Source organism: Haemaphysalis longicornis, unplaced genomic scaffold, assembly GCF_048455015.1.
Source record: "Haemaphysalis longicornis isolate Haplotype H1 unplaced genomic scaffold, Haemaphysalis longicornis Haplotype H1 scaffold_4, whole genome shotgun sequence".
Lineage (NCBI taxonomy): Eukaryota > Metazoa > Arthropoda > Arachnida > Ixodida > Ixodidae > Haemaphysalis > Haemaphysalis longicornis.
The window spans coordinates 82,005,996-82,020,379 of NW_027526361.1; positions in this window are offsets into that span (position 1 = coordinate 82,005,996).

Here is a 14,384-nt window from a genome sequence, read left to right on the forward strand (position 1 = left end):
CTGTGATATTTGTAAAGTTGCCAATAATCCCCAATCATATTCTTATTGTATGAGAAGGTGAAATTTTGTGAGAGATTGTGTTTTTAACGATCACAACTGCTCAAACTGCCAATAGGGGCATCACTCGATCCTATCAAACGATTCATTTTTATACGTCAGACTCAAACTATACTCGCCTAGGGCAGTTTGCGCCATCTCTTAAAATCACTCGCGTAGTGGCACCTTAGCCGTTCGCAGCGCTTGAATTCTATAGACGGTTATCTGTAAGCAGTTAGGCCCGCCTAAGCCAGTCCTCCAATTGCCAAACTGGCCTTTCTTATTTTCTGTCTGTCCATAGACTCGCATTTCCCGCTCCAAGTGCGCCGTTAGCAAAATGGGTTAGGCATGAAGAAAAGTCAAAATTTAATATTGTGGTCGCAGTCGGATGTCGTGTTGCCTTGTCCTGAAACGGAAAGGACGTTCGCGTAAGCGCTCTAGTGTCCGCAAGAATGAGTTCTCCAGCGCGGCACCAGCAAGCATGAGTCAGTCATTAGTTCACGTTCCTTCCGTTGGCCCCATGTATCGCGCTAATTACGACAACTATATCAGACGAAGTGTGAAAAAGCAGAGAAAAAAATGTTATTGATTACAACTGTGGCTCGGAACGTATGGTCAGTCTGCGCCCTCGGCGGGAATCACCTACCTTGCAAAGGGCACTCGCGAGGACGCCAGTATCTGATATCTTGAGTGATACATTTATAGCTGTGCAAATTGTTGATGTAGATTATTCTAACGGTACATTTTCAGCGTAGGTTGATGCCGAGCCGTAAATTAAGCTGCACAAAATAGAAGTTCGCCACATCAACTCCCTGCAGTTAAACGCTATGCAGCATTCCAATCCGCAGCGTACATGGTTATCGTATTCGGGCCATTCGGTCACGAATAGACAAACCTTGCTGCAGCAAACCTTACAAGAAATAATGCGCGGTCGCACCAGCAAAGATTAAAATTAAGGACATCAATCTAAATTTTTTATGTGGCATATGTTACCGAACCAATTATAAATAATACAAATGTACAAAATGTGCAATAATATAAATGTAAATATAAATGTATGTAATATAAATGTACAAAAATGCTTACATTCCGCAGCCTTGTATCCCAGCTTGGGAAATATTTGTATATATTAACACACTTTGATCACCCGATTTGAGTGTTTATAAGCTTCACTGTTGCGCTAATAATATTTCGCTGTTTGCGTGTGAGCTCCCCTAACGCTAGTAGCCACGCATATGAGATGCTTCCGTCTACAGCAAGCGCCATACGGCGGTTTCAACGTGTGCTTCTATAGCCGCAAGCTAGCGCATAACAGACAGGCAATAGTCCATATTGCGGAAGAGGTACACCAGGCAGTGCGTGTCAGCTGTGAGTCAACTGACAATTTTTACGCTGGAGCGCTCCAGCTTTTTCATCGCACGTCGAAACACGAAGAAGCTGTAAAGAAGTAATGTACAACTTTCACACCCCTGCATGATTATTTTGTTTTTTGCAGCCCTTTATATTGCCGCGAACAATGCATTAGGTTTGCTTATTTGTGTTTTGCTTTTACCGCCCGGCTGCGCCGGTCTGTGTTATCTCTGTTCCATTCTTTCTTTCCGTGCCGCATGTGTTATCTGTTCTGATAGGGAGAGCATCCCGATCTAACGTGAACAGCCCAGAATAATCTTCTTGGATCTAGAATGTTCTCGATGCGAATCGACGGTTCGAGAACCACGCGCGCCGAAAGATAAAAAGCCGGCAAAGCAGACGCCGGGGCATTCGATTCTGCGACGCTCGCCGACGCAAGTCATTTTGTTGACCACTGCTTCGCCGCCTCTGTATTCTTTTGAGTTGTTAGGGAGCACAAGTTCGCTCCAATAAACTTGATTCTCCTTCAAGACAACTGCGTCGTCCTTGTCTTCGTGACAATATTCATAACATACTGCTTCCACAGCCAACCATTTTAGTTAATGCCGGAAAGGAAAGCTTTCGAAATAAGCTTTTAAACGTTAATAAGTCAGAATTGCGTTTCATTACAAGGTGTTACATTCCTTTGGCTTTTATGTTGTTATTCGAAAAGAGTACCTAGAAATAGAAAAAGAACTGAAGCCATCGGACAGCTTTATTTGGACGACACGCGTGAACAGGGAACTAGGAGATGAACGCCAATCAAAACAGCGCTGAAACAAACTTTATGGACGGCCTGAAACAACAGTTGGACACCAAGCCCTAATTCATGACAACACTCCGAATGATTGTCGAATTTGTCCAACGAGCTACGCCGGCACTCGCCGATGCGCGGGGGCACCAGCGAAGGGCACGGCGAGAAACGCGTTCGAAAAGGCCTCAACCACGCCGAATGACGTCATGCCGTCCAACATGGCCGCGCTCAGGGCGCTGCGCTGTAAACGGTCTGTGCGATAGGCTAAAACTGGAAGGGCGCGCCATTTCTTTGTGGTTGATTTCCCTTCCTTGCACTCTTTTGTTTACATTTAAAATACTTTGAACGCCATGTTTCAGATGGCGTTGGCGTAGAGTAGTGATTAAGTCACTTGCCCGTCACCGCTCGTCCCTGTTTTTATTCCCTTCTACGTACGTTTTCTTTACGTAGAGAAAACTTTATGTGCATGAGGTATTAACCGACGTGTGAGTTCGTGTGAGAGAGGTCACGTCCTTTCCGAACGGGGGTTTTGTGGGCACCTTTTGCTGACGCCAGCTGGGGCCGTTAGGCGCACATTCACGAACCTAACCCTGTAACGCGTTCGCACTGATAAAAGTAAGACGACTACCAGTCTTGAAAATCCGCGTAAATATCTTCAGTGAAGGAATAATTAGGTACTAGTGGTTCGAGGAAGCACGCCTTGCACAATGATGGAAAAGGCGCCCGTGTTTGGGGCCTCCAGACGCATTGGAGTCAACGCGCCTGGAGACTCCAGACCCTTAATGTCAACCAGGCCTCTTTTACGCAAAAGAGTCTCCGATGCTCCACTAGGCCTGGAAACGCAGGGCTAGCGAACGGCCCAACGCGGTTTTGGGAAGCATCTTCGGCGTAGCTCTTCCAAAAACACAGCAATTTAATTCATCCTAGCTGTGTCCATAGTTTTAATGCGCGAATATTTAGTACGCTGTGAATGCGAAAAAGGTTGCATTCGCAACAATGCAACCGCTTTAGCCCTGCCTTGAACAATCACCGTTGGGTGCTCGACAAATGAGGGCCCCCTCGCTTGCAGCCAGTTCGAGCATACCGCAAAGGCCGCCTCTAAGCCTGAATAAAACCACATGCGCAGAAAAAACAAAGAAAGAAGAAGCATATATATCCACAGTTCTTTATCAATTTGATGCCAATCAATGACCGACCCGAATGCAGACCACACTGGGGGCGGCCCATCACCGTTATTGCATAATAAGGGCTCTCACGGAGTCCAAGGCGGCACGGTGCGCCCAACACTGTTCTATTTAGAACGCTGTACTTGCTTGCTAAACGTGCGTTCTTTTACTCCGGCGAATTTCCTGTTAAACCATATTTCGTGGTGCGCCCTAAATGGAATATAGTTTTCTTTAAAGAGAGCTCGACAACACCGGTCTTCCGGATATAACTTTGTGTAATGGCAATTGCCGGCGGCAAATAAAGCTGACATGCCCAGCTTACAAAAGACAGCTAAGTAGCGCTGGGAAGTCGAACAAATTGATGGGAAACTGTGACGAAGTAATTGTACAAAAATTGCGCCCACCTCCCCGCGCGGGGAATCCCGTGTAGATGCGATGCATCGTGGGGTTCACTTGGTGTTTCCGTTGGATTGATTCTGAAATCGCGTGAAACGTGTCGGGAACGCGTATGATTATTATGTTTTATGATTATTATTATGTTTTATTGGCCAATCTTGGTCAATCTCTCTAAGTGGTATGCTTGGGGCTTCGCTGTCGCAACGACCTTTACTCCATCATTGTTGCTGTAAGTGGGAGCTTCTTTTCTTTTAGTGCAAGTGTTAATCATTGCCCCATCATGCCTTGTATCAGTAGCATCTTGACGTAGTTTGAATGAGTGAAGGATATAAGGCGCGTTCGTAGCATTTGATTCTGTCTCGGTTTTGCGGCGCAGTGGGAAGAGCACCATGTACCTCGCGTTCCGCCCAAAGGGTCGTGGGATCGAAACCGCGCGCCGCTAACTATTATTTTTTTTATAGTGTAGGGGGAGGTGCGGACAACGCCGTATAGAGGGACAAGGCGAGTGAATGAGATGCAGTCGCATCTAAAAGCGCGCGAGCAAGGAGGTATAACCGTGGCTTGTTCGCGGCTTTGACAATCTCGCTGGTCGTCTAGCGGCAAGTTGTAGTTTTGTAAACTACCCGCCGCAGTGGCTCAGTGGCTAAGGCGTTGCGCTGCTGAGCACGAGGTCGCGGGTTCAATTCTCAGCCGCGGCAGCCGCTTTTCTGATGGAGGCGAAAAGCAAAAACGCCCGTGTGTACGAGATTTCTCCGCACCTTAAAGATCCCAAGGAGGTCAAAATTAATCCAGAGCCCTCTACAACGGCGCGCCTCATCGCCTGCGTTGCGTCGGTGCGTTAAACCCTACAATCAATCCATAGTTTTGTGAACTGCGAAGCACCTCGTTGCCTTTGACTGTCAGGCCTAATCACCGCATTGTAACTGCTTCTTACTGAGGTTTGGGCTATGGTTGTAGTAATAATAATGTTAATAATCATATAGTTAACATCAATACTATTATTATATTAATAGCTTTTAATGCAGTTGGTATCTTTGTGACCATCAAAATAAGAATCCCCCCAAAGAAAAAGAACTAACCTTTATTGAGGCTCGCAAGTTGCGTAGCCGAACACGAATATATCAAACTACAAGGGGATCGCGAAATAGTTTGATATATAGGTAATTGGAAATATGAAGTATGCCTCTCTGAAGATTATCTCATAACTCTGCACATCATTGACAGCTTTCCGAAATTGTGACAGCCGGTAGATAACTGATTTGTTCCTCACAGCACGGCAAATGCCAACCATACCGCGGCGACTTCCGCACTTATTTAACGTAAAAAAAGCCTGTGAGATTCGCTTGCTTCATATTCTGCGTCATGAAGTTGTCCGCACTTTCTCCAATCTTACGACCGCCGCCCAAATGAGAAAATACGTCTTTGTACAGTGTGCCACAAGAGTGCCCAATGTGAACGTTTACCCAAGCTCGGCTGCAGTAGCAGGTAGGAAACATTCGGTTGGGTTCGGTTGGGAAAAGCGGGTGGGACCCCGATCAATCCCGGCGTTCTCGCTTCCAAGCGGTAGCGCTATACTTTTGCATGGGATTGATAAGGGGATCTTGAGACTGTTCGACATATACAACTACTTGATGTATCCGTGTTCAATATATCCGGGTTTTACTGCATTACCGCGTGCTTAGAAAGCTGGGGCCGAGTGACAACCAGCGGTTTTTGCGGCTATCTTGCAGTGGTATGTGTAGCCCGAGCTTTGCCTTGGACGAGCGACTGCGGTGCACTCACCAGCAATAACCACCACGGGGAAAACTATAACTATAATTTCATTAATTTACCCACCATGAAAGTTCGTTAAGCGTTCTTTTCTATTCCTCGCACCTGAATACGTATCGCTTGGTAAGTCAGGAAGCACAACCCAATGCGTGCCGATGCACGAGAACAGTATTTAGCCTAACTGGGCGTACGAACCTGGTTAACGCTGCCGCATCCCGACGATCCTGTTGCGCGTGTTGGTTCGACCTGTATTTGCAAGGTGCCTTATCTGCGACAGCTTGCAGGCATGAGGTAACAAGACCCATTTGAAATAACAAGCTCTAGCCGTCGGACATGCGTGTGCCTCGATAGCGCTGGACACAATCGAACCCACGCTCGGTGTCATGCGGTTTTCGTTTCGGACCTTAATTTTGGTCTCGTGCCGATGTTTCCGGCTTGGCTCACCGCCATGAAAGGTTGATGTCCAGTATTTTTCCGCTCCTTCTAGCGGCTTTGTTTAGTGTCGTCCAATGCACGCTCTCAATATCCCCCGGCGAACAGGTGCTGACTGCACAATGGAGGGTGACGAAGACAAGCGTAAGCGTAGACCACACCCAATAGGAGACGTCGTCAGCCATAGTTTGCGGTGCGCGAGCGTTATGGATGCTTCCGCTTGGACGAGCCTATAACAAGCAGTTCTGTTCACACCACGCAGATACCAAGCCAACGTGGCGTAGCCAAAAATGTTTGTTCGGGTCGTATTATGCGTTGCCAATTCAAATATAACAAATACTTCAGCCTGTGCTCAAGCAATATCTTAGAAGATTTTTCTGGTTTAATATAGCTGAATCGCTCTTTCGTTCGTTGTAATATTTACATGAAATACAGGTGCACACGGCAATCCGAGGAGTTGATTGATAAAGGACGTTCGTTTTGAAAAACAAATTCGTATGAAGAAAGAAAAAAAAAATGTACCAGACGAGAGAGAGAGACACCAAGTGGCGCGGAAGCGACACCCCCTCTACGGCCAGGACCAGGTGTTCAGTTCGAACCACCTTTGCAGGCTTCGCCGTTCGAAACTGTGCCCTGAAGGGGGCAGGGAAGACTGCGTAGCTTCTTCCAAAGCGTAAACATCTGTGAAAGCCGGACACCGGGCCGAGTTACGCTTGTACCCATTTTTACCGGTGGGTGTCCTGTAAAAGAATAACTACTGAACCGCTAAAGTAAGGTCCACTGAATCAAAGTCAAAGTGGAACTGTGGGGAGAGGAAAAAAGCGCTAATAACACTGGTAGCGACAATATATGAAATTTCTGGGGTTCCTCTTCAAGCTGAAAACTAAATAAAACCATTAATTTTAGGCGTTGTTGCGACACTAAAACACTCCCCCCACCCCCTACCCTTCAGCTGCGGCCCTGTACGGAGATTTAGAAGGCTGATATTAAGTGTGATGAGCATGGGAAAGGATGGAGAAAGCGCTCAGTCTTTGCATTCGTTTCCGGTTGTTTGGGGACGGAAACTACATATCAATAGTCTGGTCGGTGTTCACCTCTAGTGGTACTGATGCGCTTGGGAAGGTAAAACAAAATGCTTCAAGCTTAACTACTGTGCTGTTTTTAGGTGCAGCGTCTGTAAACAAAGAAATGCAGTATTACGGGATAAGCCTATCGGAGTGTTTTCGCGTAATTTCTAGGGAAAAAACACATAGCTAACAACTGTGCTCTTTTGATAGTTCGCTTTTATTATTTGACAATATGTATTAAGTGTGCGGATGTGTAGCTTGTATTGAGAATTAGTAGCTTATATAGTGTTAATCATTGGTAAACGTTCTCTGTTGTAACCCATGCTTTATTATTCCTATTATTTTATTGTCACAGGTAAGTCTTAAATTTGACAAATTCACCCACGTTGCTTGTTTTGTTTTGAGACTAATTTGCTACGCACACACGCGCTACTCGCAGCTAAACAGTTTCCCGCCCGTGCGTGCAACAATCGGTGTGTTTTTCCGAGATTCGAGCTTTGTCGCTTACTTAGATAGGCAGGAAATCCGTCTCTGTGTCGTCTTTTTTACGCAGTGTAGTGATTTTGGAGGTAAGATTTCAATTTGTAACAAAATGTCTAAGAATCCAGCAACACTGGCGCTGTGCACTTGAAAAAAGACTCAATCACTCAGGAATATGAAGATGAAATGCTTGATTTTCCGCGGTGTTTTTGCGTGGGGCCTTTCCACAGTGGAAACAAATCTAGGGAAGCTTGCACTGATGCGCCAAGACTTGAATCGCGAACCGGTTGTAGGTCAGTATTGACGGACACATAGTTAGTTTGAGTAGCACGCCCTGCCTTTCGGTTCGCAGCCTCTTCCTCGGCCATTCGAACTACCCGTGGCTGGGCCATGCCGAGGAGGACGAAGACGTTGCGCGCAAGGCATCCCGTACGATACTGAGCGCATGCGCACGACGACGCGAGCTTCCGCGCGAAGGGCTCTCCTACGATACCGAGCACACGCGCATGCTCCTCTGGAGTGTTGCGGCGGCCGCTGCCACACGTCTTTCCGTTGCAGAGTGGGTAATGCGACAGCTGCGCGACGCCTACGCGATAACGTTCCTCGCGGGAAGTTTTCGGCGCGAACGAACCCGGAACCTACGCACAGTAACAGCAGCTCCGCTGTTAATATATTAGGGCACTGGCGTGCGTGGATGTACACCCGCGCTCAAACATTTACGAAACAGGGAAGTGACAATTTTAGGTTAGTTGTCTTCGTATAGCAGCCAGACAAACTGTCGAATGTATGCGAGCTGACAAAGAGAAAAACAAAAGGGGGGGGGGGGGGTCTAGCAGTAAATCTTTCCTCGTTATGCAGTTTAACCATCTGGCATTTCCGGAAGCAAAATCTTCACCATGCGTCGGTGGAGTGCCCTGAAGCTGATGGTTTACGTTGGGTTGCGCAAGACTGAATGGTCGTTTGTCTTCCGTCCGGTTACTATTTTTAGGACCGACGGAGCTGCTAAACGAAGTACGCCTACTCGGAAAAAACTTTGCCTCATAGGTCCCCCGAAGCAGCACGCGGTGATCAGTCATGGTTTAGGGTGCTTATCAGTTGAGTTAGTACCCACTAAAGAAGAATTAAGAATGAATGCGATTAGGGTAATAGTGTAGGCAATCTAATTAACGGCAATGGTGCTATCAGAAACATGAAACTGCGCAAACGTTTGACCCTCTTCCCCTCGCGCAGGCATAAATATTCGAACGCTGTTTGTTTTCGGCCCATTTTTTAATCCATTCTGATAAGTATCGCGGCAGTAATGAGTGTGCTGCTTCGCTGGACACTACACTCTGTACAATCACTCTTCGGTCTACTCATTGAATATATTAGGATATCTGCTGCACAGAAAAACGACGCTTTGGCAAAAACAACACGACTCGTTTGTTAAGGTAGCACAAGAGCAGAATCAGCCGCTCACCTAAATCACGTGAGAAGGTGGGTCTATATCGTGCGGAGGAATAGCAAAACGTGGGTTTACTGCGTTTGCAAAGAGTAAGAATTACTACTCCCTGTTTGCCCGCGTGCACGCCAAACGCTAGGAGGACAGTACGCAGCAGTTCCTAAGGCAAGCATGAAGGTAACCACATTTTTCTCTGGTCACCCGGGTGGAGTAGTCACACTGTGTCGTCTATATTTAGGCGTTTATTTCCTGGCATTTTTGTCGCTTACTGTGTTGGGCTTAAAAATTAGAGTTCTGCACATCTGCGTAAGAACATTCCTGAAACACTTACGCGCGGCTGGAGTTTCTCTAAAAATGATTGGACTCATCGGAACCCACTGCGTGTGAACCCGTTTCTCTAAATTACCGCAATCTGGTCAGATATGATGGTGTACTCGCTAGGTGGGCGCGATTCTATGCACAACGGCTTTCTAGGTTCAATTCCCCGTCGCTGTATTAGGGGCAAGGTGGATTTGAGGGCCCCTCACCGTAAGACTTTTTCACGCAAGCCAAAGAACCCCAATTTGTCTGGACGAAAAGCAGCAGCACTCATTTCCGACGCTGCACATCGTTCAAGCAAAACTTCGTCGCGCTAAAACCAGACGTTAACTCTTTACATTCACCCTTTTCTGTTACCAGAATAATTCTGAGAGCACCGTGAACCATTGGTGCCTGCCGTCTTCGGATATTATGCTATCTTCCAGTTTTCATTACTTAATCAACTGCGATGTTCTCGCAACATTTACGTTTTTGCTCTCGAACATTTGCATACATTGTCACATTGGTTCGGAGAAATTATTGCAGCTTGAATACTTGCGCCAACAAAATTTCTTTTCACCCGTGAGTGGTGCAACTTCAGCATTTAAGAAGCAGAATGTTGAAATTCAGTCTTCTGACGCAACAATAATTATATCTGATCGCGTGCTTAACAAATAAAGGCCATGCGGCCGGCGTCGATTACTGCCCCACAGCACGCAATGAAAAATATCTCACGAGGCGCGAACAGAGAAAAACGCGGCTCTCCCCTTTCGCTCCTGCGGGGCTCTCATTATGGCCTCGACGCCCTCCGCAAGAGGGCCTGAGCGCCGAAGGTGTGTCCGCATACTTAATCCGCAAAGCAATATCGCTACCCTTGTCTAGGCGCCCTTTTACTTTGTCCGACCCTATCCAGCACCTCAATACGAGCAAAAGGAGGCCACCTTGGAAGACGAAAGAAGCAGGGAGCAAGGGTGTAAGAAGCGCCCGGTGACAGGCCTTTCTGTCGGGATCCGGGCGCTGCTGTTTCTGCCGGAAAGGGCTGAAACAATACGGGCAGTGAACGTATCCCTCCTACCACGGCGGAAGATCTAAAGAAAACATTCTCGGTGTCCAACGAAAATTTGTCCATTTGGATCGCATAGTCAACAGCGCGAACGATAGGGAGACGACAGGACACAATATTTTTTTTGTATTTTTGCTTGTGCGCTACCTTCTTTTGAAATAGCACTACTACTACTTTTGGGGCATTTGCCCGTTTGATAAAGAATTTTAGCGCTCCCGCTTTCTTTTATTTCCCTCATCCTACTACTTTTCTTCGTATTTCCTTATGTTTTTCTGTCTATTGTGTTTGTATTTTCGTATTTTCTCTTATCTGTTTCCCCTCGCTGTGCCCGCCCCGCATCTTGTAATCACCGCATGTCACTATGGTCATTCACATCTGCTTTACATACATTACGCTTATCACACGAATCCTGTCATTTTGGAAACTACTGGGCAAGCTTTACGGGCGAGCTAAATTGATTGGCCCTGAAAAGAAGATGCTAAAAAAAAATACAGAAAAACTTTCGAAACCCGCTTCCTGGGGTCGCAATTGAGCCTGGGTTCTTGTCGTTATGATGCCGCAGTTTATCCGATTGCGTCATTTCCAGATTGAGTGGTTTGGAAAATTTTGCTTATATAACTTCTAGTGCGAGAATTTGTTTTAACTTCTGGCCGGGTGACTACCTCGACGGACAGACAGACAGACAGGCCTACTGACAATAAAAATTCCGTGTTAAAGTAGACCATGAAACACTCTCGTCTTCATAACTAGGAAAGAGGAGGAAGGACTCCACTTGATCGCCGTCACGAGGAATCGCTTGTCCTTAATAGCCGCAACTGTCTAACACACGAGGAAATAAACGGAGGGCTATCGATTGTGGAGGGTACTGGCTCTTCTATCTCCTCTTCGTCTAGACCATAGGTTCCGTCGCATTCATCATGGGCGTTAATAATTGGTCGATCGGAGATGGCCATAGAATGCGTCAAGTTTGTATCTTTATATCTTCCAGTGTTCTGCCGATGGGGCGGCAAATAAGATTCGGAAGGCATTTTGCCCTCAATTCTCAGTAAACGGTAGTTGAATTTCGCGCCAAGGAATATTTACACCCTCGTTGCTGACTTGATTATTTTGATGTGATTGCTTTGTAGTGGCGTGCACCTCATGTTGTAGCAGCGCCACTATCATCATCTGCATTATCCCACCATCATCATCAGCGGGGCTTGCCCGGCCGCGTGAGCAGTGACACGCGACACACAGGTCGAACACGACGGAGCGCTTGGGCGGTCGCATGTCTGCACTGCTCCCACTCCTGGCCGGGCCTACGCTCTCTCCAATAAAATGTAGGAGGCCACCGAACCCTACCGAGTCTGCTTCCTACAGCTCCAATACCGCTTCTTGGTAGGCTTTGTACACTTGTAGTAACAGCGCAAACGCGAGCTAACAAATTTCGATTTCACGAATTTTCAGATAGGGAAAAAAACAACATTGATTAGTAGCAGCAGCATAATACGGTTCTCGGCTCCCTAAGGTATGAAAAAACGTTAGTACAATAAAATGATTTGCACCACTCATCGAGCCCACCAGACACGGCTTTCAGCAGTAGTTGCGTTCACTCTTTACCAGTTAACTGCAGTGAGGCTCCCACTCGTGCTTTGGTAACAGTTGACTAGAATTTATGAACTTACATCTCGCGCCAATCAAAACACACTTCGCCTATCTAAAATGAATGGTGCACCTTGAAACCGGGTACGAATGGCAGAAGCCTCGCAAGCACGGCTGATAATCGTGACCGAGGCCCACGGCAGCTGCGGACGCATATATCTCACGGGAATCGCTCAATGAACGATCTGGCGCTAAAATAGGGATCGGAAGAGGAACTCGGCCACTCACAAGTAATCTCGCCGCTACAACAATCGTGTTACTTGCCAGAACATTTTCTAGGTTGTTTGCAACCTAGCTGTAATGCTCAGTGGTAAAGACTGTTGAGGGCAGTTGGACCATGTTACTCTCTCGGTACGTAAGGTCTGATAAGGGACTGGTGTTGTTTCCAGCAGTTTTGTTGAAAACCCATTTCCGCAGGACAGGATGGCTCTTCACTTTTTCTTCGGTTACGAAGATGATAATTTGCGCACATGGGCTATTATTTTGCATTACTATGTACGCACAAATGGCCGCAAATGATCCCGTGCTGTCGGCACGAGGCCGCAGTCTAATTGTGTGTTTGCGTGACCGCTGCAACAAACCACATCTGGAAAATAGTCTGAAGCTCCAGATGTAATTGCTGTATCCTGACAGCAGCAGAAGTAACGGAGACAGGCTTTGTAAGGTCCGCGCTTTTCAATCCTGTTTTCTTTGATTAGCACATGAGGTACCCGGTGGCCGATAATGCGAAGGAAGTGAATCTGCGCCTTCGGCGGTAGTACTCACAGAACTTGTCTGCACTCGCAATATTTGGTAGAATTGCTCGCAACGTTAATTATGGTTTTTGTTTTTAGAGATGACAGTCTTTCTTGGGCTACTTAAACCCAGAAATTTAGGTCTGTCTGTCTGTCTGTCTGTCTGTCTGTCTGTCTGTCTGTCTGTCTGTCTGTCTGTCTGTCTGTCTGTCTGTCTGTCTGTCTGTCTGTCTGTCTATCTGTCTGTGACTCGATTCAGCCAGGCGGCCAAAGTAAAATAGATATTGCGCAACAGTCCTAAACCTGTTTTTTTCCACACCCCTCAAAATTTTATAAAAACTTGCATCTCTACTTTGGTCCTGCTCCGTAGGGTGTACAGCAAGCGGTTGTGTTGTGACGAGATCAGCTTGTGGGATGCCAGAGACCGAGTTTGTAGCTTGGAGCGTGAATTCGCGAACGCATTCCGCTTCCCGCTGGCGTGTCTCTCGTCGCACCAACGTAGTCACGTGCGCCACATTCGCCTGTCAGCGTCTTTGCCTTTCGGCACGGCCTAATATAACAGTTTTCATAGACGGGGCCATCACATTCCAAGCAGTAGGAGGCGGAGAAACACCACAGCTTACATTGCCCGATAAAGGTGCCAACTGTCGGCGCGCGTTAGCGTCATGATGAAGTACTTCGTGTTGCCCTTCCTAGATGGTAGCACGATCGTAATGGAGAAAGGGATAGGAAAAAGATGTAAGGCATGATCGTACAGCTTTGTACTGTAGACTTGATAGCACAGTTGGCACAGCGCTTCGCACTTCCGATTGCGGTTAGGAAGACTGTGGCTTCGATTCCGAGCACAAACAACCACGTCCATGGACTTTTTTCACCGATGACATTTCCTGGATGGATATGCGTTAGCGAGGTCATGGTGGATCCCGGCATAAACACTTCACTGTTAAAAAAAACTGCTGAAAACCCTGAGGAGCGCCTCGTGTTGCCTAGCAAACAACGCCGCAGCAGGTGGAACACCTGCCTCAGGGAACCTCGACGCTACTTCCGGAAGGCCACGAATGCGTCGTGAACGTACGAGCCACCTTTGCGCGCCAGCTTGGCATGAGGAACACGACGATATCGAGGCATGTGACGATGATTACTACGAGCACAGCGCAAAGCGACGACGGAACATGTAAATTAATAATTTCAAACTTGTATGATCGCGTGGTGATGAGTTCTTCAGTGCTCGTGTAGAAAGAAATCCTTCAGCTTCGCTATGGTTCAAGTGTTTCATGACTTAGTGCCAACTTCGCGATTTTTGTATCTCTCAGGGAACAAGAGCTAGCCTGGTGCATGTCATTGATGAATATGTTTTGGGACACAATTGATAGTAACCAATAGAGGGCTACACCTAACAACGGCATGTTAATTAATGATTGATTATGAATAGATAATAATACGTAGTAAGGTGTAATAAGGTGTATGCAGAAATATTATGGTGGATCCAGCAGGTTTAAGATGAATTGAGGTGGATTAAAATTGATTAGGACAAAATAAGGGGAATTGAGGGTATTATGGTGGATTAAGAGAACAAAAGTGGACTTTCAAAAATTTAAGTAGATTAAGATAGAATATTACGAATTAAGGACGGTAAAATAGCCTGGTTGTGTATCGACGTGTGGAGCAGTAGATAAGTATTAACCGTCGCACTGGTATGCCAGGCCTTTGCCTTCAAA